The following is a 24,800-nucleotide window of genomic DNA, read 5'->3' as shown; positions in this document are numbered from 1 at the left end:
AATACCTATACACCCGTGGTGTTTCTTTGAGTTCAGGGCTTATACCCTGTTTGTATTCACCATCTCCTTTCCCTTGCTGTACAGTTCATCCTCATTCCCTCAACCCTTGCAGATATTGAGAACATTCTAGTAATGTTTGGGATTTCCTTATTCCTTTGATTTTGGAGACACACCCAGAGCTACTCAGGGGCTACTCCTGGCTCAGTGCTCGGGAGTTGCTCCCAGAGGTACTTTGAGAACCATGCCATGGCAGGGATTGAGCCCCAGCCTCCTGCATGCAAAGCATTTACCTACCTTTCAACCTAATATGGGGTATTTTTGGTTGTTACAACAGTGGTACTACTGACATTTAGTGAATGTAGGAAAGGCCAGAGATTTTACTAAATTTTCTACAGTGCCTGGCCCTCTTCATAAAAAGTTATCTGGACCAAAATGTCAATTGTACCAAGGTTGAAGAGCTGTGGGCTAGTTAATTTCATTAAACACACACACACCTGAAGTTGTTTAGGATTAAATTGACCTTGGAGATTATGGCAAAGTAATGAAATTGAAGGTAGTCTCTAGAGAGGAGACTGCTTATCTCCCAATATTTATGTATTTACTAGTCATACCGGACCCATTTCCAATTATGCTTTCAGTTTCCCATAAATGCATGCACTAGATGGTTAAGGGAAGAATTTTAAAAGATCAGAAACCATCGAGGCAGGCGGGAGAAAGAATGTACATCCAACTTCTACTGGTCTCTGGGGATTGTCTGTCACAGTTCTTTAAAATTCACACTGATAAGTCTCTGGACTCATTTAAATCTTTTGTTGGGCCAAGCTAGATTTTCATTTATTTTAGACTAATAAGAATTAGAACAGGCGCTTCTAGGAACTTGGTCCCATCTCCCTGTCTCATTGAAGAAGTAGGAACTTCAGATTTGTCAGAGCTCAAATCTACAGGCTGATGTTTTAAGGAAAAGGGGGTGACTTTTCAGTCCCAAGTAGAAAAGGCCCCTGTGAAGGATTATGGGGGAGTTGGATGAAGAAAAAGCTCTTCAATTAGTCTTTAGGTGGAGGTTTAGTTTTTTTTGGGGGGGGGAGGGGGGTCATACCCAGCAGCGCTCAGGCATTACTCCTGGCTCTACGCTCAGAAATTCCTCCCGGCAGGCTCGGTGGACCATATGGGATGCTGGGATTTGAACCACTGTCCTTCTCTATGCAAGGCAAACGCCCTACCTCCATGCTCCTGTCCGGCCCCGGAGTTTTGTTTGTTTGTTGGCTTTTTAGGCCACCGCCAGTGATGCTCAGGGGTTACTCCTGGCTATGTGCTCAGAAATTGTTCCTGGCTTGGAGAACCATACAGGATGCCTGGGGATCGAACTGCGGTCTGTTCTAGGCTGGTGAGGGCAAAGCAGATGCCTTACAGCTCTTTGCCACCATTCAGGCCCCTAGGTGGAGATTATTTTGCAGGTTGGGGTTATGTTTCATGACTTAGAATTCTGTCAAATTCTAGAACCTTGCAGATTCATCATAAACATAAGCACCAAAGTACCCTTTGCAAATTCATCTTTCCTTTGGGCTTCGTGTCCCCGTCGTTGACACTGGTGTGATGGGAATTGAGCTGTGGTGCTCCCCAGAGGTTGCAGCCCTTCTTGGTAATCAGTGACATCTGCACACCTTTGAGTTTCAAGACTGGCTCAGGTGCCCTCTGGGATTTGTGCTCTTAGCTAAGGCTCATTTTCATCAGGGGGAGCTGTCATGCTCGTAAGTGTTAACCAGGGGTTACACTTTCTGCTGTGATGCAATGAGAACTGGCACTAAGAACAGACAGCAGAGTTGCCAGGCTTTAGCTTGGGCATGTGATGGTATCAGAGACTGACTAAGAGTAGACATTCGAGCCACTGCTCTATTCCTCTGGGACCCACAAAAATGCTTTATTATTGTTGCTGTGTTGGGTATTGAACCTAAGGTCTCACACATACAAGGCAAGTGCTCTACCACTGAGCTACATCTCCAGCCCTCTAAAAGTAGGTTAAAAGGGGTTGGAGCGATAAGTTGGAGCAGTAGGGCATTTGCCTTGCACGTGGCCAGCCCAGGACAGACCCAGGTTCGATTCTCGGCATCCCATATGGTCCCCAAGCCTGCCAGGATCGATTTTTGAGCACAGAGCCAGAAATAACCTCCTGAGCCCTCCTGGATGTGTCCCCCCTCAAAAAAAATAAAGCAAAACAAAAACAATAAAGAGTAGGTTAAAAGATGGGGCCAGGGGCCAGAGAGATAGCATGGAAGTAAGGTATTTGCCTTGTATGCAGAAGGTCGGTGGTTCAACTCCCGGCATCCCATATGGTCCCCTGAGCCTGCAGGAGCGACTTCTGAGTGTAGAGTCAGGAGTAACCCCTAAGTGCTGCTGGGTGTGACCGTAAAACCATAAAAACAAAACAAAACAAAACAAAAAAAGATGGGGCCAGAGTGGTATCATAGGTAGGACTTTTTGCCTTGCATCCCATATGGTCCTCTGAGCCTTAGTCATTTCTGAATGACTGAGTGCCCCAAACAAAAACAGACCAAAAAAAAAAAAAATGTTGGGACCAGAGCGATAGGGCAGTAGTAGGGCATTTGCCTTGCACGTGGCTGACCCAGGACGAACCTGGATTCAATCCCTGGCATCCCATATGGTCCCCCCAAGCCAGGAGCAATTTCTGAGCACATAGCCAAAAGTAAACCCTGAGCATTACCAGGTGTGGCCCCTAAAAACAAACAAACAAACAAAAAAGGTTAAAGGCCAGGGAGATAGCTCAATTGTCTCAAATGTCTAGAGTTCTTGGGCTCCATGTTTGATCACCAGCACCATGTGGTCTTCCTTAGCCCTGCCAAGAGCAACATCTGGGAGTAGCCTCTAAGCACCACTGGGTTTAGCCACCAAATCCCAATACCTTCCAAAACATAAAAAAAAGACCACCTGGTGGTATATTATTGCCTACTAGTACAAAACAAAAGTAAAATCCGCAAAGGAGAGACAGGGATTAACATGCTTAACCCTTTATAGCCTACCTACCCTGGTTCAAAGTCCATGTCTAGCTATACTCAGGTTTACTCTTGACTCTGTGCTCAGAGATAATTCCAGGAGATGCTCAGAATACCACTGGTGGTTAAGAGAATTGAACCGTGTTTGACTGCATGCTAGGTAAGAGTTAAGACTCTGTCTATGTTTCTAAAATTGAGATATAATCAACATATGATACTGTGTTTATTTTAGATATAAAATGATTTGGTCTATCATTTTAAATGATTTTGGACATTTTCCTTTTTTGCTTTTTGTTTATTTTGGGCCACACTCGTTTGAGGCTTAGGGGTCACTCCTGGCTATGCACTCAGAAATCGCCCCTGGCTTGGGGGGACCATATGGGACGCTGGGGGATCGAACCGTGGTCCGTCTGTCCTTGGCTAGTGCTTGCAAGGAAGATCTTACTTCTAGTGCCACCTCTCGGGCCCCAATTTTGTTTATTTTTCTTTCTTTCTTTTTTTTTTTTTTTTGGTTTTTTGGTTTTTGGGCCACACCCGGCGGTGCTCAGGGGTTACTCCTGGCTGTCTGCTCAGAAATAGCTCCTGGCAGGCATGGGGGACCATATGGGACACCGGGATTCAAACCAACCACCTTTGGTCCTGGATCGGCTGCTTGCAAGGCGAACGCCGCTGTGCTATCTCTCCGGGCCCTTTTGTTAATTTTTCAATAGAGAATTAACTACACAATTTTTAATCAAACAAGTTATTTATTTGTATTTTAGGATTTTTTTTGGAAGGGGGGAGTTGCACTAAGTAGTGTTTAGGATTACTGGATTATTGCTCAGGGATCAAACCCTGGCTGGGGATCCAACCAGGTCAGTTGCTTGCAAAGATCCTACCCACTGTACTATTCCATTTGCCCATCAAATAAATTATTTATATTTCTACCACCTATCTTAGACACATACAAAAATATAAATGGTAAAAGGTAAAAAATAAAATACAATAAAAGTAAAAAAGAAAATTATAGGGCTTTTTCCCCCCTAATAATCTTAGGCCTTTGAATGACTTTAAAGCATGGAAGGCAGGAACGTATAGAAAAACATAAATAGATATGAAATTAGAAACTGCAATCTAGTACCTATTGCATTCGAATTTTGAGTTCTCCCATTGTTCAACAGTATTTGTGTGGCTATTAAATGTTTTCTTTTCTGAGGAGGATAACCAGATGGTAGGGGAACAAATTCCAAGTTATTGTTCTTTTCTGAAGTTATTCATATATAAAAGTTGCTTTAATTTACCTTAAACCTCAAATGTTCGGCTCATTTTGGGAAGTTTCAAAGACATATTATTTTCTTTGTGCCTTTAGAGTTTATGCCATTTAGCCTCAGAACAGTCCCAAAGGTCTGATAAAGCCCAGGATTCAGAAGACCTACACATTTTGTCTAAGACCACATAGCTACATGTGGTTGACTATTGAAGGTCTCTGGGCAGGCATGCTTTGAATTTGAGAAAGGTCCACCCACGTATATTTAAAACCACACACCTTGATTCTTTCTCCTGTGAAAATTGTATTTTCCACACCAGAACTATTGAGATTCTGGGATGTCACATATTCACATACTCCTTAGTGAACTTAGTAAGATGAATTTGAGGTTACAAGGAGAGATGTCTTATGCATCCCTGTGCCAGGCACCATGCTAAACATCTTACCCTACTTCTTTGATTCAGTTTTCTTTTCTTTTCTTTTTTTTCTTTTGGTTTTTGGGTCACACCCAGAGGCACTCAAGGACCACTCCTGGCTCTGTGCTCAGAAATCACTCCTGGCAGGCCCAGGGGACCATATGGGATGACGGGAATCGAACCAGGTTCCGTCCTGTGTTGGCTGCACACAAGACAAATACCCTACTGCTGTGCTATTGCTCTTGCCCTGATTCAGTTTTCTGAACTGTCCTACAGAGTGTTTGCTTTGTATACAGTTGACCTGGGTTTGACTCCCAGCATTTCATATAATCTCTAAGCCCTGACAGGAGTACTTTCCTGAGTGCAGAGCCAGGAGTAAGCCCTGAGTATTGCTGGGTGTGACCCCAAAGTAAAAATAAAATAAAATAAGGCTAAGAAAGTTGCCCAAGTTCCTTTAGCTGAAAAGGAGGATCAAGAGCTGAAGTTAAGTGGCTGGAGAGATAGCATGGAGGTTGTCCATTTGCCTTGCATGCAGAAGGACAGTGGATCGAATCCTGGCATCCCAGGTGGTCCCCTGAGTCTGCCAGGAGCGATTTCTGAGCAGAGAACCAGGAGGAACCCCTGAGCACTGCCAGGTGTGAAACCAAAAAACCAAAACAAAAACAAAAACAAAAAGAGCATACCATGCAGCTCACCTCAGTTTGATTCTCAACACTGAATATGGTATTCTAAGCATTTCCAGGAGTGATCCCTAAGCACAGAGCTACAAATAAGCCCTGAACACTACAGAGCATACCCCCAAAAGAAAAGGAGGATAATTTCTTAGATGTCAGAATCCAGAATGGACTGGATTTTTTATCCTAGATTGAGGAATAAGTATATAAATGGCCTACCCATGTATCATACGTGCTCTTTCCCCCCCAAAGTTGGATAGTTGGAAGCCTGTTAGACAATTATTCTGTTAAAATATGCAAATTAAATGTATGATGGAAAACATGTTTGGAAGACAATGATTTTGTTTCTATTTTGTATTTGTTTATGGGTCACATTCCGTGACGCTCAGGGGTTACTCCTGGCTTCTGCATTCAGAAATCGCTGCTGGCTTGGGAGACCATATGAGATGCCGGGGAATCAAACTGCGGTCTGTCCTAAGTCAGTCATGTGCAAGACAAAAGCCCTACCGCTGTAGGTGGCAAATGCCACTGCTCCACCCACTATTTTGTTTTTATTTTTAAAAAATTTAAAACAATAAAAAGTAAACAGGCTTTCCCAGAAAAATTTGTGATTTAATCCTCACTTTGTGCTCAGGGGAGCTGTGTGTAGTACCTAGGTTGGCTGCATGTAAGGCAAATGCTTTACCTGCTATACTATCTTTCTGGCACTAACATCATTTTCAATTTTTTTTTTTTTTTTTTTTGGTTTTTGGATCACACCTGGCAGCGGTCAGGGGTCACTCCTGGCTCTATGCTCAGAAATTGCTCCTGGCAGGCTTGGGGGACCATATGGGATGCTGGAATTTGAACTTCCGTCCTTCTGCATGCAAGGCCTTACCTCCATGCCATCTCTTCGACCCCTTGAGTGTCCTTTTCTAGTAAAACTTCAGCAACTTTAGTTTTCTAGAGTCAAGAAAAATGAAATTTTAAACACTATAACAATGTTGGGGTCTGCTTGTGGGTCAGATACAAACTATTGCTTGATTTTGTGAGGCCCACAAGCTCTGAGAATATTTTAACAGTTTTTTTTGTTTTTGTTTTTGTTTTTGGGCCACACCCGGCGGTGCTCAGGAGTTACTCCTGGCTGTCTGCTCAGAAATAGCTCTTGGCGAGGCCCGGAGAGATAGCATAGTGGCTTTTGCCTTGCAAGCAGCCGATCCAGGACCAAAGGTGGTTGGTTTGAATCCCGGTGTCCCATATGATCCCCCGTGCCTGCCAGGAGCTATTTTTTTTTTTTTTTTTTTTTTTGGTTTTTGGGCCACACCCAGCGTTGCTCAGGAGTTACTCCTGGCTGTCTGCTCAGAAATAGCTCCTGGCAGGCACGAGGGACCATATGGGACACCGGGATTCGAATCAACCACCTTTGGTCCTGGATCGGCTGCTTGCAAGGCAAATGCCGCTGTGCTATCTCTCTGGGCCCATTTTTACAGTTTTTTACAGTTTTTTAGTGGTTGAAAAAATATATATATATTTTCTGTTTTTTTTTTTTTTTATATTATTATTATAGGCACCACCAAAAACCAGGAGTTACTTCTGGCTCGAACCCCAGTTGATCACATGCAAGGCAAATGCCCTACCCTTTGTGCTATTGCATCAGCCCCATATTTTTTTGTTTTGGGTGAGCATCCGCTGGTGCTCAGGGCTGACTCCTGTGTTCTGTGCTCAAGGATCACTCCTGGCAGGGCTCAGGGACCATATAGGGTACCTGGGATCAAACCTGGGTCAACTGTGTGCAAGGCAAGTACTTTACCTACTATACTATCACCCTGGTCCCTAAAATAATATTTTTGACTCCTGACCATATCATGGATTTCTTTTCTTTTTTAGTTTTAGATTTTAATTTTTTTAGTGCCACACTAGATGGCCCTCAGGGATTACTCTTGGTTTTGTGCTCAGAAATCACTCTTGTCAGAGTCAGGGGACCAGATGGGATGCCAGAAATCAGGGATCAAACCTGGTCCATCTCGGGCTGGCTGCGAGCAATCTATTCTATTCTGCAAGCAAGGCAAAACCCTACTGCTATTGCTCCAGCCCCTAGAACATGAATTTCAAAAGACCCATAAATAAATGTTTATGAGAATAGAGGAAGGTTCATTTGTTTACATTTTGTCCATGCTCTGTGTTGCAATAGCATAGAGTTGAGAAATGATGACAAGAGTAGTCTGTAGTGTAAGATGCCTACTATGCGGGCTTTTTCCAAAAGTTGACTGACGCTTATTCCCTAGCATGTACACATTCAAGCACAGTATGTATGAACTTCTCTTTTTTTTTTTCCTCTACAAAACTCTGGAGAAAAAAAAATAGAATGCTCCCCTAGAAATAACATTGACAAAATTCTGAACAAACTGAACTTAAAGTGAACTGGTTCTGATGGGGGGGGACACTGACTCCCCCCATTTTGAATACACTAGTTATTCCTAGAAGGTCAAGCCAGGTCTTTCTACCCAACTTGTCCTTCCTTGGTTACTCATCTTGACTGCATTTTGGGTTTAGTTTCACATTTTGAGTTCATCCAGGCTTGGTGAATCTTTTTTTTTTTTTTTTTTACCCCTCCCCCTTGGTGAATCTTTTATAGGCATTTTCATTTCCCTCTCAAACTCAGGCACTTTCTCCACCGTGAAAAATTTTTTTTTAACTTTAAAGCAGAGTACTAAGTGGCATACACAGTAAAATAAAACCCATTCTTTCTTTCTTTCTTTTTTTTTTTTAAGCTTCAGAAAACCATAATTTCCAGAAATCACCTTCTCTTGAGAAAATGAACTTAATTTTTCAGGTCACAGAACTAAGACGATTCCTTCATAGCCAGTGATCTCAAAGCACCTCTGGTGAGAATGCATCACAAGGTAAAGAGCGTCTATTTACTTTTGTTTTTAAATACTGTTTATTTTTAGAGGAAATACTATTTAATAGAAAAGATGTGACTAGTAATATCTAGAGTCCAAGGCTATTTCTGGTCCTGCCAATGACTCACTTTGACTTTGGGCAAATCATCTCACCACTGTTGCTCTTTATCTGCAAAAACTGGACTTCATGCCTATGGGAGTTGCATGGCTAATCAATGCCTGAAAAATGCGTAGTGGCAGATGCTACAAAAGTGCTGAGCTTTAAAAACAAAACCACCCCCACCCCCCATTTGTATTCAGTTGAGGTTGGGGTTTATTGTTATTTAACATTCGAAGGCCAACACTATGTTAAGTCCAGCTTGCTGCACAGAACAGATAATATCACCCGTCCAGTAGAAATTAAAAAAAAAAAAATCTAGGCTTTGGGACTTTTTTGTTTTTCTTTATTGTGGTTGGGGGTTATTTCTTAAATCAGGAGTAGATCCCCACACACAACAAAAACATTCAGCTTTAAGTTAAAAACTGTGTGTTTCAAAATCCAAATAAGCATCGAGAGAGAGAGAGAGAGAGAGAGAGAGAGAGAGAGAGAGAGAGAGAGAGAGAGAGAGAGAGAGAGAGAGAGAGAGAGAGAGAGAGAGAGAGAGAGAGAGAGAGAGAGAGAGAGAGGCCAATCCCCGCCCGGCCAAAGAAAATCTCTCAAAACAAGAATTCCTCTGATGTTTTTTTTTTTTTTTCCTGCAGTTCTCCATGTTACAGCCCTTGGATTGGAGGTAGAATAGGCATAAAATACTTTCCCTAATAAAAAAAGATGACAAACCGCCAAGATTAGAACGTGGCCGATTCCCAGGAAGAATTGCCCTGCTACACAAAGCAGAAAAGTAAATGCCATCACCCCCCCCCCCAGTTTAGAACAAAAGAATTTAGGAATAATAATAATAAAAAAAAACATGGAGGGGGGGGAAGAGAGCGGCAATAAATAAAGGTGACTGAAGCACCCCGACACCCCCCCAGGCCCCTCCTAGAGGCAAGTGGTGGGACTAAAGTAGGGGGGGGGCTAATAAAGTGATTCCTGGGTAGTTATTTGGCAAGGGGGCGGGGTGGCCGGGAGAGAGAGAGAGAGGGAGCGGCAAACGGGGATTGCATGTTGCATTCACTTGAGCTTGCATCTTTTTTTTTCTCCTGTTGCCTGGACCACGCTCTGCACCCCCCAAATCCCCCCACCCTCCAATTGCAGTGTTTCCCCCTTTGCAGGTCTTGGCTCTCTTCCCCACCCCCACCTTGGAAAAAAAAAACTGTAAGGCTCAGGAAGGAGTTGCAACGGGGGTGGGGGAGACACTCTGCAGCCCCCCCCTCTTCTTTTTTTTTTTTTTCAAAAAAAAATAAAGCTTCTGCTTGGCGGGAGGGAGGAGGAGGAGGAGTTGGGTCTCAGGCCTTGGAGTTGGGGAGGGATGGAGGGAGATGTTGGGGGGGGGCGCAGAGGGCTCTTGGCCTCGCCTCAGCTGCAGCTCTAAGAGCAAAAAAAAAAAAATGCAAGCTGCAGGAGCTGCAGCAGCAAAGGCTGCACGGGCCCAACATTGCTGTGGCTGCGGCGGCGGCGGCTGCTCTGGAGTTTGGCCGCTCTGTGCTCAGCTCTCCATCCCCGCCGCCGCCGCTGCACTGGAGTTTGGCTGCCGCTGCCCTACTTCACTCGAGTTTAGTTTCACTCACTTTACATCCGGGTTTTTTCCCTAGGCAATGGGGCCGCAGCACACCCCGTTCCTTAGGCAAAGTGAAATAAATTCGCCGCACCGACACGTCAAGTAGTCCGCCCGCCCGCCCGCCCGCCCGAGCGCCAAAGCGTCGCCGCCGCGGCCTGCCCCCCATAGCCTGCCCCGGGCTTGTGTGTTGTGTGTGGGAAGGCCCAGGAGTCCCGCGAGCGGCCGTGCCGAGCTCTAGGGTTGTGTGTGTGTGTGAGGGGACCCGCCGTGCAACTCCGCTCGCCGGGCCCCCCCATTCCAGCCCGGCCGGGCGCCTCCTTTCCTTTGCACCCGCCCCCCCCCCCCATACAGACTCAAGAGTCCGAGCCGCCGCTCTCGGGAGCGCGCACACACGGGAGCGCGCACGGCGGCGGCGGCGGGCCGACGGGGTTGCGCGTGCGCGTGCGCGCGCGCGGCGGGCTCCCGCGCGGGCTTAGAAGAGTGTGTGTGTGTGTGTATGTGTGTCTGGGCCTGGGCGGAGGGATCCCCGGGCTGAGGCGGCGGAGGTGCTGCGGCCCGGGGCCGGGTGGTGGTGGTGGTGTTGGTGGTGGTGAATGGGCTGGTTGGTGCTAGAGGCTGCTTGCTGCTGAGAGGAGGAGGAGGAGGAGGAGGAGGAGGAGGAAAAGGAAAAGGAGGAAGAGTTGAGCTTGTTTGTCTCTCACAGTTTCTCTCTGGCTGCTTGGATTTGCCAAAGCCCCCTCCATCTCCATTCCAGCCTGTGTGTGTGTGTGTGTGTGTGTGTGTGTGTGTGAGTGTGTGTGTGTGTGTCTCCAGAGAAGAAGGAGGAGGATCCAATTCCTCCCCCCTCCCCAACTCCCTCCTCCCCACCTTCCCCCCACTTGCCTGGGGAAGAGGAGGAAAGAAACGGCCCAGAGAGAGAGAGAGAGAAGAGAGAGTGAGAGAGAGAGAGAGAGAGAGAGAGAGAGAGAAGAGGAGGGAGGAGGGAACAACCTACCATCTTAACACACTCCTGTCTCAAAAAGTGCGAGAGGCCCAGAGCAGCAGCCGAAGCCAAAGCCAGCCTGCCAGCCCAGCCAAGCCAGCCCAGCAGCAGCTCCAGCCTTCTTCTTTTTTTTTTTCTTTTGCTCCCTCCCTCCCCATGAAGAAGAGTTCCCTCCTCCTCCTCCTCCTGCTTCTCCTGCTCAGAGTTCCTGCCTCCAGCTGCCAGGGGGGACAGCCAGCCAGCAGCAGGAGGGTGCAGTATCCCAGCTTTTCCATTCTCTTCTCCTCCTCCTTCTCACTCTTCCTCTCTTCTTTTTTTTTTTTTTTGGCTTTTCTTCTTTTTTTTTTTCTGGAGGAGCTCGATGAACCCTCCTCCCTCCTCTTCTTTCACTCTCTCTGTCTCTTTCTGTCTCTCTTCACCCCCTCTTCTTCCTTCTGTCTTGTCTTCTTAGGCTGTTTGTGTCTCTCTTGGAGGCTTATGGGGCTGCTTGCTTTTGGAGTTTGTTTGTTGGGGGGGGGGTGTTGGAACAGGAGGACGGGGGAGGGGAGGGGTGTGTGGGAGGGAAGAAGGGGATCAAAATAAAAAAGGGGGGACACAAGGTACTTGTCAGGACCCCCTCAAGTCACAACTTGAGATTGCAGCTCTAACTTCCCCTTCGGGGCGCCCCCCTGCGTGCCCTTCCTAGTCCTCTCTCTCTCTCTGTCTCTTCTCTCTCTCTCTTTTCTCTCCCCACCACCCCCGAAAGGAAGGGGAAAAAAAAAAAGACAATGGAAAAACCTCGTCTCCCCCCAGCCCCCCCCAAATCCCTCATCCCTTTTCCTCCCCTCTCTCTGCTCCTCCACCCCTCCCCAAGTCGAAATTGGAAGTAAGTTTTTAGGAGCCGCCTCGGGAGCTCGGCTGGGTTGGACGCTGAGTGCGGGGCCGGAGCGGGGTGACAAGAGGCGGAGCGGGGTGACAAGGGGGTGGCGGGGAGGGAAGGAGGGAGGGAGAGGGAGAAAGAGGGGGCGTCACATTGTCCCGGCGGGGGGCTCGGGGAGAACATTAAAAAAAGGGGAGGCCGCCGTAAGGGGGGGGGCGCTGAGGCCCGGCCTGCTCGTCCCCCTCCCCAATATCCCACCTCTAGGAGCTCATCTTTGGGCCCAGAGGAGGAGGAGGAGGAGATGGGGGGGGTCGATCATTGGGGCTCTTTTTCTTGCACCCCCCAAACCCCTTCCTCCCAGGATGCTTGTCGGAAGGGGAAGCAAGTTTTTTTTTTTATTATGGATATTTTTTTATTTATTTTTTTTGGAAAAGCATCTTGGGGGATTGAAGGATCTGGTTTGGGGAAGAAAATAATAATAATAAAAAAGAAAGCTGCGGCTGCTGACGCTGCCCGAGTGTTTGCATGTGTGTGTGTGTGTGTGTGTGTGTGTGTGTGTGTGTGTGTGTGAGTGTGTGTTGGTGCATTTGTCTCGGGGGTGGCCGCTCCCCCGGAGCCTTGGGGAAATTCCGCTTATTCTTTCTTTTTCTTCTTCTTCTTCTTCTGCAACTTGTTATTCCGGAGAGTCACAGCCCGCACCCCTCCTCACCCCAGGGCCGGCCCTCCCGCACTCACTTCGCCCCCACCGGCGGCGGCTGCTCTGCTGCTTGCTGCTTGCTGCGGGGTGCACCCGGGACCCCCCAGTGCGGGCCGGATCGGGCTTGGCAGGCCGATCGGAGAAGAGAGGGAGAAAGAGAGAGAGAAAAAGAGAGAGAGAAGAGGGGCCTTGGCCGCCCTTCCCCCGCCTGCGCCCCCGCCGGGGGGGAGGGGAGCAGAGTGGGACTCTTTCCGTTTGGTCCAGCTCCCCACACTTCTCCTCGTCATCCTCTCTTTGCTCTCTTTATTCTGCGGAGCCGGTGCTCTTAGGATTTCTTTCTTTCTTTCTTTCTTTCTTTTCTGGCCTGTTTTTTTTTTTTTTTTTTTTTTTTTTAATCTCCCCTTGACCACGTTCGCGATGGTGGGTAGCAGCAGCAGCAGCAGCAGAAGCAGCAGAAGCAGCAGAAGCAGCAGCAGCAGCAAGGTGGCCCCGGCCGGGGGAGGGGTGGGGACTGAGATTTGGGCACGGGCTTGGGGGTGGGGGGGAGAAGGTCTTCTTTTCAACTTTGTGGTTTGTACACGCTCACACACACACACACACACACACACACACACACACACACCCCAACACCTCGGAGTAGGCCACACGCCGGTTGGGAGGTGCAGATGTGCCGAGAGTAGATTTCTAAGTAGTTGAGTTGTTGAGATGGTGATGGGTAAGGGCAGGTTTTGTTTTCATTGGTGAAATCTGGTGTCATCATATTCCGGTGAGATGTTGAAATATTCTTTGTTTAGGTCTTGAAGTAGAGGATCTTACTCCGCACGTCCACATTTACGTTGTGTGTGAGTGTCTGTATGTGTGTGTTTGTGTGTGTGTGTTTTAAAGGATGCCACTGCAAGTAATGGCTTTCTAGAATGTCTGCTGGAAGTGAAGGTCCCGGGCGGTGTGTGTGGGCCTCACTCAGCACTGGCCTTGACAGTGAACTTTGTGGCTGTGTTTTTTGGATTTCAGAGATTGGCTCCAGAGCCGGGGTTCGAGCTGTGTGATTTTTGTTGAATGGTAGGTGTCAGGAATGTGGATGGATGCCTGAGCCGGTATGTTAGAGAGGGGAAAACATTTCTATATTAATAATTGATAAATGAATATTAGAATCGGGTTAATTTGTGCCGATGAAAGTTTATGCATGTATGTGTGTGTATTTTAAAGCCGGTGTGCATTCTAGGAAGAAGGCTTTTTCAGAGACATACTTTGAGGGGTTCTTCAGGGCGGGGAGCTGGATGATCTCTTCAGAGAGAGGGTACTCACTAATATCTGTAGCTTCATTGAGGGCCTGCTAAGGAGATTGGAATTGGGGCTAAGACAGCTAAGTGTACTTTTAAGTATTTATATTGTTTATTTACATTTGATATTCTTTGACTTTGGGATGCCAGTGAAATCAATAGGTAAGCTTTGCTTTTGGTTCTTAAAGGCTAGTCTCTGCCCCCCCCCTCCTTTTTTCTTAAGTTTTACGATTTACTTGATTTCCTAGCAGTGTAGGAACCTTAATTATATTTTTGCTGGAAATATAGCATTTAGTAAATATAGTAAAATAGTATTTGTTTTTATTTTGTTAAGTTTCTTCTATTCTCTTTTTTTGTTTTCACTTGTATATATGGGTCTTTATTATAGGCATATAACTGACTTATTAGGCATTAACTGACTCATTAAAATAGCTGAAGTTCGATAAAAAATAAACTCATCAAAATATCTTGGTGGCAGAGAGGAAATTTCTGTGCAGTTACACTCATGTTTATGAAACTTTTTCTTTATATAAAATTTAAGTAGATATCTAACTCCGCAAGTGAAGACCGCGTAGCAGCTGAATAGATTAATCCCAAAGCAAACTTTGGAGCAATGTTTAAAAATATTCCTGGGGTATGCCATACTTTTGCTTTGTTGAACTTAATTGTCATTGTTGTATGGCTGACAATTGCTTGGGTGACCATCATAAGGTCTACTTGAGTGCTTTTTGAAGGCTTTTCAAACCTCGGTTTTAGATAATTTTGCAAACTTGAAGTATGTTGCACTTTGGATTCAAATAAGTGTTTATGAAACTGGAAAAGTCAGGTTCAAGAGAATCCTATTTGGGCCATATTATATTTTTAAGAGGTGTAAGTGATGGACTGGGCCCTGTTTCTTTTAGCTTTGAAAGGCCGGCCCCTTTTCCTATTCAATCACCTGGAAGGAGCTGCCTCAAATACTCTTCTTCTGCTTACATGAAGAGCTCTAAAAGCTATCCAGCAGGAGGTGCTACAGCAAGATAATGCAACTCTGAATTTTGAGGGTCTTGCTACTTACTACAACTCTACTTAGCTTCAGCTAAGCAACAGGATTAACAACCTAAAGTTCCAGAAAGAGTTTGAGTAAGTCTATTTTAAAATTTCATTAATTACAATTGCTGTTTGGAATTTTTGTATGAGGATAGCTCAAGGATGTTGTACTTAAAAAGTATAGAGAGATGTTAGAATTATTTTTATTTTGAAAGAAAGTTTTGTGTTAGTGTCTGGGATATTGAGCACGTTTAAAAAGTTGTATGTAATGATTATAAACAAAACTAGTTGGTTTAATTTGGGGCCGTAGACTTTGGGATCATCCCTGTAATGTTTCTACATGTAGTCTATAGAGAGAATTTGAAATTTAAAAAAGGGGATACTAGATGAAAAAAATTTTAGACTTTCTGTGGAGTTCTTCTTCTGTGTTTTAGACAGTGATCCCAAGTGGATACATTCATAGGCATTCAGCTTTAAAGATATCTATAGCGAATGCATTCATTTGGATTGGCCAACAAAGATTGAGATTTCTCAACTATAATTAAATTTTCATCCATGGGGATGGGTCATTTCTGATAAACTTAACAATAACTGTGTAAAGATGAAAGAATCTTAGCATTTACAGCACACGATCCTTTAAAACAGTGTTAGGTGAATTGATTTATCACTCAAAATATGCTTACTGTGGTGGTTTGACAGTTTTATATCAAAGTTTTTAAAAACTTAGGAATGTGTAGAAAATTTGATGAACTTGCTTTGAGTTTTGTATTTTTTTCTAGGTATGATGTTTTCTAATTTTTTTTCCTCTCAATAAGATCAAATGTAGTGGTGTGTGTTTGTAAATTTTGAGAGGCCATGCAGATATTAAGTTGTTGAGATAAGTAGCTAATTAATATATGGACAGAAGCTTCTGTCTTTAAAAAGATGTTAATTTTCTCTATATCATTTGGGCAATGAGCACATTAAAAAGTACATCCAGAACACTTTATGAATCTTATTTTTTACTTTATGAATTTTTTAAAAAAGATATGGCTGTGGTCTCCAAAAAGCTCTTTGTTAGAGTTTGAAGCTTTGTTTTTTAAAAAAAAAAATGCTGCCTAGGCAGTTTCTCATCATTTAAAAAAAAAACCAAAAAGATTATTTTTTTTTTCAAAGATCATGTGTAATGAATGTGTACCTACTGTTAAAGTTTTTCTTTATCTCTGTTGATGTAATAATTGCTGATTTTGGTGACTATTTAAGTTTTTAGATTTTTCTATAGATTTTTATTAGCACACGGAGTAACAGATGTCACAGTTAAGGTTTTGATTGTTTTGACTGATTCTGCTAACTTCGGAAAAAATTCTTTACTAAAGCTTTTAAACTTGTTTCACTGTAAAAAAGAGTTGCATTTGTACACGTTCATTAATATTAGACACATGGATGTCTTTTGCTTTCTGTTTTAGAGAGATACATGAGGAAATGACTACTTAAATCTAGAGGAGTGCACTAAAATATTTTTGTGTAAAAATAAAACCGAAATTTAAACTCAGAATTGTATTCTTAATAGACTAGGCTCACATATTTAGACCAGAAAAGAAAAAGAAAACAAAACAAAACAAAACAAAATAAATTGGAGACCTGTGTTTATGGTATATCAAAAGGTATAGTATCTCAAATTTTGGAAGTGACTGCTTTTTATGAAGTAGCATAGTGTCAATTAGAAATTAAATATAGAAACAAGTTTCAGTGAAGTGAGAAAAACATTTTAACTGTTTAGATAAAAATGAAACCTCTGAGAGAATCATTTACTTTGTCATCTTTTTTTTTCTGAGGAAATAGGTTGTGTTAATGTGCTTTAAAAGTTTGTATCCTTAGTATTTTATTGCTGAAAGCTTTTCTATTTAATTACTATTCAAAGAGAGAAGAGGAAGGGATTAAAGTTTTAGGTCTCTAACCTTTGACAGAGTTCCTTTATTATCTATATTCAGAGCTAGTTTCTTGAAACATGTTTGAATCTTCATATTAAACCTTTTGCTGGGAAATATTAATGATTTATAGTCACTTTTAGGAACTTTATACATAGATTCTTTTGTATACGCAAGTATTCTTAAGGACCATAGAATATGTTTTGATTGTTTAACTTTACCACCTATGTAAATTTACTGCTCTCAGAGATTTTTTTAAAGTAATGTTAATACTATATTAAATATATTGTAGATAATCTCTTAAGTAGCATACTTTGCACCTTCATAGACTTGTATGTATATGTCGTCAGTTGTTTTGTAGACTTTAATTCTTATTAGCATATTACATTTTTGGACAGTTATCTTTTGTGAGAATGTTGAAATAGGCCATAAAAATAACTTTTATATTACTTGTCTACTGGGTCATTTTTAAACGGAGGTGGTGGATGCTTCCCTTATAGTTATAATATGTCATGTAGTCATCTTCTGGATTTTTCTTAAAGTAATTTCTTATACTGGATGCTTTTTGACAATCTGAATTTTTTGCTTCTGGTCCAATATAATACTGCAAGGCCTCCCTTTAAAAAAAAAAGTAAGTGAGCAGATCTCAGTTGAAGCACTTATTATTTCTTTTTCTTTTTTGTGTGTGTGTGTGTGTGTGTGTGTGTGTGGTTTTTGGGTGACACCTGGCAGTGCTCAGGGGTTATTCCTGGCTCCAGACTCAGAAATTGCTCCTGGCAGGCACAGGGGACCATATGGGACCCCAGGATTTGAACTGATGACCTCCTGCATGAAAGGCAAACACCTTACCTCCATGCTATCTCTCCGGGCCCGCACTTATTATTTCTTATATTTTGGAATCATCTGTGGAAATATTTTTCTACTTAAAAAGGTAGACCAAAAAGTGAAACTGGTAGTTGGAGACAGAAAGGGGATAGGGCCTAACAGGTTGATGATCTAGGCTTTATTTCGACTTTGTTTGTGGGCCTAGGGGAGAAAAAATAACTTCAACACAGAAGCCAAAAAAGATGGGTTTTGTTTTATTGTTTTGGCTGCATTGAGAATACAAACTGTCAGTACTTGTGGAGAAGGAGCAGCAGAAAGGAATTGATTTTTTTTTTCTGCTGCAGCTCCAAGTATTGTTAACCATGTGCATCTCAAAAGCAGTATACTTACAATTCAAACAGTAGTTGAAACAGTAGTTGATTCTTTCTCTCAATTATTAGTCAGAACCCTAAACTGTCAAATTTTAAATAAGTACCCCAAACTTCAGAGTAATGACAATGATTTCCTGATGAAAGTGGGTGATAGTAACCATGGCAACTGCAATCTCTGGCCTTATGGACAGTGTGTTGTTGGTTGTATTGATGAAGCTTCAGATCCTGTAGTAGCCTGTCACTTTTATGGTGAAATGTAGTAGCATGTGTTGCAGGTGATTTTATAGCTGGATTGTGTTGAATTTGTGTGCCAGCTTATCTTTCCTTGTTAGGAATTTCTTGGACTGTATTCCACAGCATGTTTGTGAAGGTGCTGTTGTCTGAAAATAACCCACCACCTGTGTTAGGCCTCCTGATACATATTGCACTTAGTTCTTTCTCAGTCGCTTTCTTCAGTCTTGCAGAAAATGGGGTGTTATATAGAGACTGTGTGTGTGTGTGTGTGTGTGTGTGTGTGTATACATACATACATATAATCACAGCTCAAACTTAACCCACTTTGGGTTGGACATGTTATTGAAAGTTTAAAATTTGTGTGTGTATGTGTTTGTATGTATATGTGGGTATGTGTTTGTTTAGATGAGGTTAGTGGATGTGCTGAATGAGTCTGTAGTTGGAAGTTTTTCCCCTTATGTGTTCTTTCTAGAGACATGTGTATGTGTGAAATAAGGGGTGAGAGGAGTGTAGGCCTTAAATATTGAGTAAGATGTTGACAAAGGAAGAATATAAGCATTGCTCTTTTTTAGGTATGATGGTGTTATGCATATGATGGCTAAAGAATATAGCTTCTATCTAGAAGTGTTAAAGTATGAGGAAAAAGAAAGTGCTACAAAATATATTTGTAAATTATTTGAAAGACAGAAAATACTTTAAAACAATTAAAACTTGTTAGGGGGTGAGGATAGAGAACTTTGAAACTGATACAATTCGCTTGAAATTTTTTTTAATATTTAAAAAAGTATTTTAAAATTGTGTGAAATTCTTTTGCGTAAGAATTTCTTCTGTGTGCTTAACTTACTTGGAGGATTTTCTAATGTGAAATGCTGATACAAATTTTAATTGATATTTTTTCCAAATATGTACTAAAGAAATTGTGTGACAACAGAGAACAAACAAATTCAATATGATATGAGTAGGGCTTGCTAATAAAATCGAATCAAATTGTGCTAGATAATTCAGACCTTATAACTTACTGTGATAGGGGGAAGTGGTTTACTTACTACAAGTCCCAAGATGCACTGCAGTTTTTGCTTAACTTCAGATTACAGCATGGCATGCTGGGACCTGTAGTTGATTTAAACTGAGCAGAGAACCCTTCCCTCTTGTCTACTCCATTTTATACACAGCATTCCAAGCCTCTGAGAACTTTGCTAAGTTTGATTACTAATATCATGATTTTTATGCTTTGATATACTAGAGTTAATCTTCAGGAACAGTCTGGTTATTTTTGATTATCTTTGATTAGTTTATTTTTTTAATCAATTACTTATAAACTGTACATGTAAAGCCCAATATATGTATATCTGTCTGTGCAGGTATTTTCAAAACTTAGCTTAGAAATAATATTTTTGTCTCTGGTGAAATAGTTCTCTATATTTATAGTATTATTGATTGTTAGTGTGGGCATTATAAACTTATTGTTGGGCTTGATGTATGTGTATTTTCTTCTTTCAAAGAGGACAGTTACTAAAGTTTAATGGAGGTAGCTCTGTGTGTGTGTGTGTGTGTGTGTCTATGTGTGTGTGTGCGCGTGCGCGTGCACGTCTGTATTTAAATTTTAAAATCAAGAGTTTCTCTCTCTTTTTTTTTTTTTTTTGTAATAATTGTTAACATAAAGCTCTCCCTCTGACCTGATTCCCTTGTTTCCTTTCTTTTTGTGATGATTGGATGTTACACATTTAAGTGGAAGATAGATTCCTAAGTGTGTTTTTAGGGCTATTTTAATTGTCAAAGATGGAATGCAAGGTATAGAAAAGGAACTTTCTTTATATTTTTTAAATTCAAATGTTTGCTCTTTGAAGGATTTTACTACTTTTACTTTATTAACTAATGTTAGAATATTATTGCAGTACCTGGCATATAATCAAAGCACAATAAATGTTTAGAATTTGCTTCAGGAGAAAGGATATATTGTTATTAAAAATTTTAGCATGCCTTACTCACATATTTTCTCTTCTTTACATTATTTTATCTGGGAAGAAACCTTCTAGGCAGTGTTAGGAGGAGGCTCACTCTTCATAGTACTCTGGTCAGTAGCCCTTGGGGGCCACCAGGATCACACTGGCTAGGGTTATCAGGGCCTATCAGGTCTATACTTGGTGGTTATCTGGATCAAATGTGGGGTTATGGGCATGCAGTGAGTGTATTTCAGTCCTTTGAACTATCTACCTGCTCCTTTACATTATTATTTAGTCAGAAACCCAGATAATTATAACAAGACCTTTAAATATTTGGTCTGTGAATTATGGTAATATTTGTGATAAATTTAGGTTTTTGATAATTTCTTAGAAGTTTTAAGTAGGCAAAAACATCTTTTAAGTCTGTTTGTCCTTTGGTGATATATTTCTGAAAGTTGGTCAGAGTAGCCAGTTGCATGTTTGTTCTCATCCACTGCCTCGTCTCTCTCTCTCTCTCTCTCTCTCTCTCTCTCTCTCTCTCTCTCTCTCTCTCTCTCTCTCTCTCTCTCTCTCTCTCCTGCATTGTACTTTTTGCTACTCTAGTGCAGCCTTTGATTCACTTTGCAAAGTTCAAAAAATAATGATAATTTTTTATTTATAGTGTAAATAAGGAATTTCTAAACATGATGTTAATGAAAACAAGATGCTGCAGAAATGTTCCTCAGTGTATGTAACCTTGGGAAAAATTCTGTTAAACAGAAGTATAAACCAATCTCTCACACAGTTCATAGTGTTATAGGTTTGATGGACCAAATAGCTGGCGAGAAAAATAATTTAGTTTTAAGTCTGTGAGTTTTACTTAAAATGTTAAGTTTCAAGAACAAAAAAAGCTTGCATTATTTTTTCTTTTTGGACACTTGCAGGATATTTTTATCTACATGACTGTTTTCACTCTCAGTTTTTGAGAAGGGAAAAGGACACCTGGGAATATTGAAAAATGTAAGCTAAGTTGCACTGTATGTTCCTTATTTTGACTGCTTTTTGTACAGAATCAGGGAAACGTCTTTCTTACCTACTTGACTAATATCTACCGTATTTTCCGGCGTATAAGACGACTTTTGAAACAAAATAATGTCAACCGAAAATCGGGGGTCATCTTATACACGGAGTATATCCCGAAAAATGTTTCAATATGCCGCTAAACGAAACAAACAAAAAAAATCAGGCCGCAGAGTTTCCAAATCTTTCTTGGGGGCTCCCAAACAGTACTCAGGGGATCTGGGGCCACTTCTGGCAAAACCCAGCTAACCCTGTTGGTGGTTCAGTGCTGGGGTCCGAGGATGGGGTGTTGTTTGGTTCATGTAGTGGGGAAGATTAACTGACCAGGGAATTGCCAGAAAAGGTGCCTATGATAAGTGACCAATCACTGCAAGGCTGCTCGGACCGCCTCTCTAACTCAGCCAATCCAAGCAAGCTTTTGATACATGCAAATTAGACAATGTTCTGCTGCTCAGATCAGCCAGAGTCAGAGAGGAAGTCTAGTACAGTATACCCTTTGAACCTTTGCTGGTTGTGATTGGCTCACTGTGATACAGTTGCAGCACAGGAACGTTCTGTCTGATACAACGAATATAGGCCTAAATCTATGTTTTAACTGCAAAATTAGGGGGTCGTTTTATATGCCCAGTCGTTTTAATACGCCGGAAAATACGGTACTTTAGCTCTTTCCCTTGTGCAGATTTATTAGAATACTATTGCTGAGGGACTGCAGTGTTTATTTAAGAAAGTTCTGCCTTAGGTAGTAATTATTTAAGAATTTGTTTACACAACAAACCAAATCCATTATAGTAATATTAATCTTTTTCTCATAAATGTGAACTAAAGTTTGTTGATATTTGTAAATTAGATGTCAGATGTTTCTTTAGACATGTCCAAATTTATAAACTCTGTTCTAAAGTATGCTTCTGTATAAAGAATGATTTTAATATTAGTTTATTTTTTCAAGATCTACTATTAAGACAAAATAAATTTAAGGTTACAAAATTACAAAAGGCTATATGGGGGAAGACTGGTCTCTGATATTATTTGGCCAATGCAGGAAGTACCTGGTTTGAATGAATTTTCCTTCTCTACATTTTTTTTTCGCGTTGCCCTCCTTTACTGCATTTTTTTTTTTTTTTTTTTTTTTTTTTGGTTTTTGGTTTTTGGGTCACACCCGGCGTTGCTCAGGGGTTACTCCTGGCTGGCTGCTCAGAAATAGCTCCTGGCAGGCACGGGGGACCATATGGGACACCGGGATTCGAACCAACCACCTTTGGTCCTGGATCAAACGCCGCTGTGCTATCTCTCCCGGCCCTGCATTTTTTTTTTTTTTATGGCTAGACACACGCATGTAATTCCAGAAAAGCTAACATGGAAGTAAAGGAGAATAAAACCAGGCAGTGTGTGTAATTATCTATAGAATTCTATGAGACACCAAAATAGTTGGGCACAGTTTATTTTATTTTATTTTGGGGGGGGGGCACAGTTTATTTTATTTTTGACTTTATTATTATTATTTTTTTGGTTCTACAGCCACACCTGGTGATGCTCAGGGGTTACTCCTGGCTATGCGCTCAGAAATTGCTCGTGGCTTGGGGACCATATGGGACGCTGGGGGAATCAAACCGTGGTCTGTCCTAGGCTAGCGCGTGCAAGGCAGCCGCCTTACTGTTTTGCTCCAGCACTCTGGGCCCTTGACTTTGTTTTTTAATGTCCTAGACTAGTGTAAATTAAACAGTTGTGATGGTATCGCATGGTTTGGCTTTAAGGTTAATCGTGTCACACAAACTTTGCACTCTTGGGAAAATCATACTTGCTGGGTTTAGACACTGGGGAGAACCTGCTTTACCATGTTGTTAGTAGGGTTAGATTATATTCATAAATGTACTATAAAAGTTATATACATGTAGGTATTTCTTTTCAAACTGTTAATATATATGTATATGTACGTATACATATATATATATTTTTTGTTTTGTTTTGTTTTGTTTTGTTTTTGGGTCATACCCGGCAGCACTCAGGGTTACTCCTGGCTCCACGCTCAGAAATTGCTCCTGGCAGGCTTGGGGAACCATATGGGATGCCGAGATTCGAACCACTGTCCTTCTGCATGCAAGGCAAATGCCCCTACCTTCATGCTATCTCTCCGGCCCCTAAATTGTTAATATTTTTATGTTTACCATATTAATCATTTTAAGAATGTACTTTTTAAAATTCACTCACATTGTTGTGCAGTGATCACCACCATCTACCCCCATTAATGCTTTTCACCTTGTAAATCTGAAACTTACTACCTATTAGATTTCCTATTTTTTCCTCTGGCAATCCCCATTATACTTTTCATGATTTTAATTTGTCTAAGTATTTCATGTAAGTGGAATCATCTTTCTGTGACTTATTTTACTTAGCATAGTACTAGCAAAGGTTCATCCATGTTGTAGTATCTCTTTTTTTACCTTCTGTATGTTTGTTTGGGGCCTCACCAAACAGTGCTCTGGGATTGCTCCTTAGCCATACTCAGAAAACCTTTTGGTGCCCAAGTGAACCATGGTTTCTGGCATGCAGAATATGTGCTTAGCTTGCTTAGCCATCTGTATGGCCCAGAAATTTATGACTTTTGTAAGACTGAATTAAATTCCATTGCATTAATAGGCTAGTTTCTGGTAATTTATCTGTCAGCTGATGGATACCTGGGTTGCTTCCACGTTTTGAGAACTTGTGAATAATACTGCTGTATGTTGAAAATATAATCATGGGCTTACAAATATCTTTTCAGGACTTTGCTTTCAATTCTTCAGTATATACCCAGAAGTATAATTGCTGGGCCATATGCTAATTCTATTTTTGATTTTTTTTGTTGTTGTTGAGAAACCTCCATACTGTTTTTCCTTAGATCTAGTATTGTTTTCATTCCCTGCAATAGGGTAATTTTTCTGTATCCTTGCTAACCTTGCTAACTTTTTTTTTATGTCTTAAAGAAAAAAATTTTAGGGACCCAAGTGATTGCACAGTGGGTAGGGTGTTTGCCATGCACATGCCAACCTGGGTTCAATCACTAGCATCCCATATTGTTTTCTGCGCCTGCCAAGAGTGATTCCTGAGTATAGAGCCAGGAGTAGACCCCCCCCCCCTGTACACCGTTGGGTGTGACTCAAAAAACAAATACATATGTATATTTTTTATATTTGATTTTTTAATTTTGGACACCCCTGACTATTCTGAGTGTAGAAAGCTATTCCTAGCTTAGTACTGAGAGGGCCATTTGATCCCAAGCTCAGGCATGCAGCCCTCTGAGTCATATCTTCAGCTTTCTCTTTTTGTAATAACTCCCATTGACTTGAATTTTTACCCATTTTTCTTTGTTATTGTTTTAGCTGTTCTCATTGTTTTAGGTATTGGGTAGCTCACACTAGGGTATAGTGCTTACACATCCATTGAGGCTAGGTTGAAGTTGTTTCTTTGCTAGGACCATTGTAGTAATGCAACTATATCACTGTACCACATTCCTCATTCCTGGTCCTTAATTGAAAGTTTGTTGTTTTTATTTTTGGGGGGATATACCCTTTGATGTTCAAGGCTTACTTCTGACTGTGTATGCTCAGGTGGGGTCTGGGGTACCATATATGATGCTGGGCATTGAACCTAGGTTGGATACATCTCTAGCCCCTAAACTGAGTTTTTTATACACTAGATGATGACTGGAGCTTAG

At 41.9% G+C, this 24,800-nt stretch overlaps 2 protein-coding genes across 2 annotated transcripts in view; both read left to right on the top strand.

The window, feature by feature from the left end:
• Positions 1 to 24,800, top strand: part of PEX16 (peroxisomal biogenesis factor 16) — a 561,216-nt gene that overhangs the window by 276,903 nt on the left and 259,513 nt on the right. The window lies entirely within an intron of this gene.
• PHF21A (PHD finger protein 21A) overlaps positions 12,847 to 24,800 on the top strand; it is a 252,309-nt gene continuing 240,355 nt past the window's right edge. Inside the window, exons 1-2 of the mRNA XM_049779629.1 lie at positions 12,847 to 12,944; positions 14,653 to 14,863. The gene's annotated coding sequence lies outside the window, so the exon portion shown is untranslated. The remainder of the gene's footprint in view (positions 12,945 to 14,652; positions 14,864 to 24,800) is intronic.

The sequence above is a fragment of the Suncus etruscus genome, chromosome 9 (genome assembly GCF_024139225.1).
Source record: "Suncus etruscus isolate mSunEtr1 chromosome 9, mSunEtr1.pri.cur, whole genome shotgun sequence".
NCBI lineage: Eukaryota > Metazoa > Chordata > Mammalia > Eulipotyphla > Soricidae > Suncus > Suncus etruscus.
This window is presented reverse-complemented; position numbering and strand designations above follow the sequence as displayed.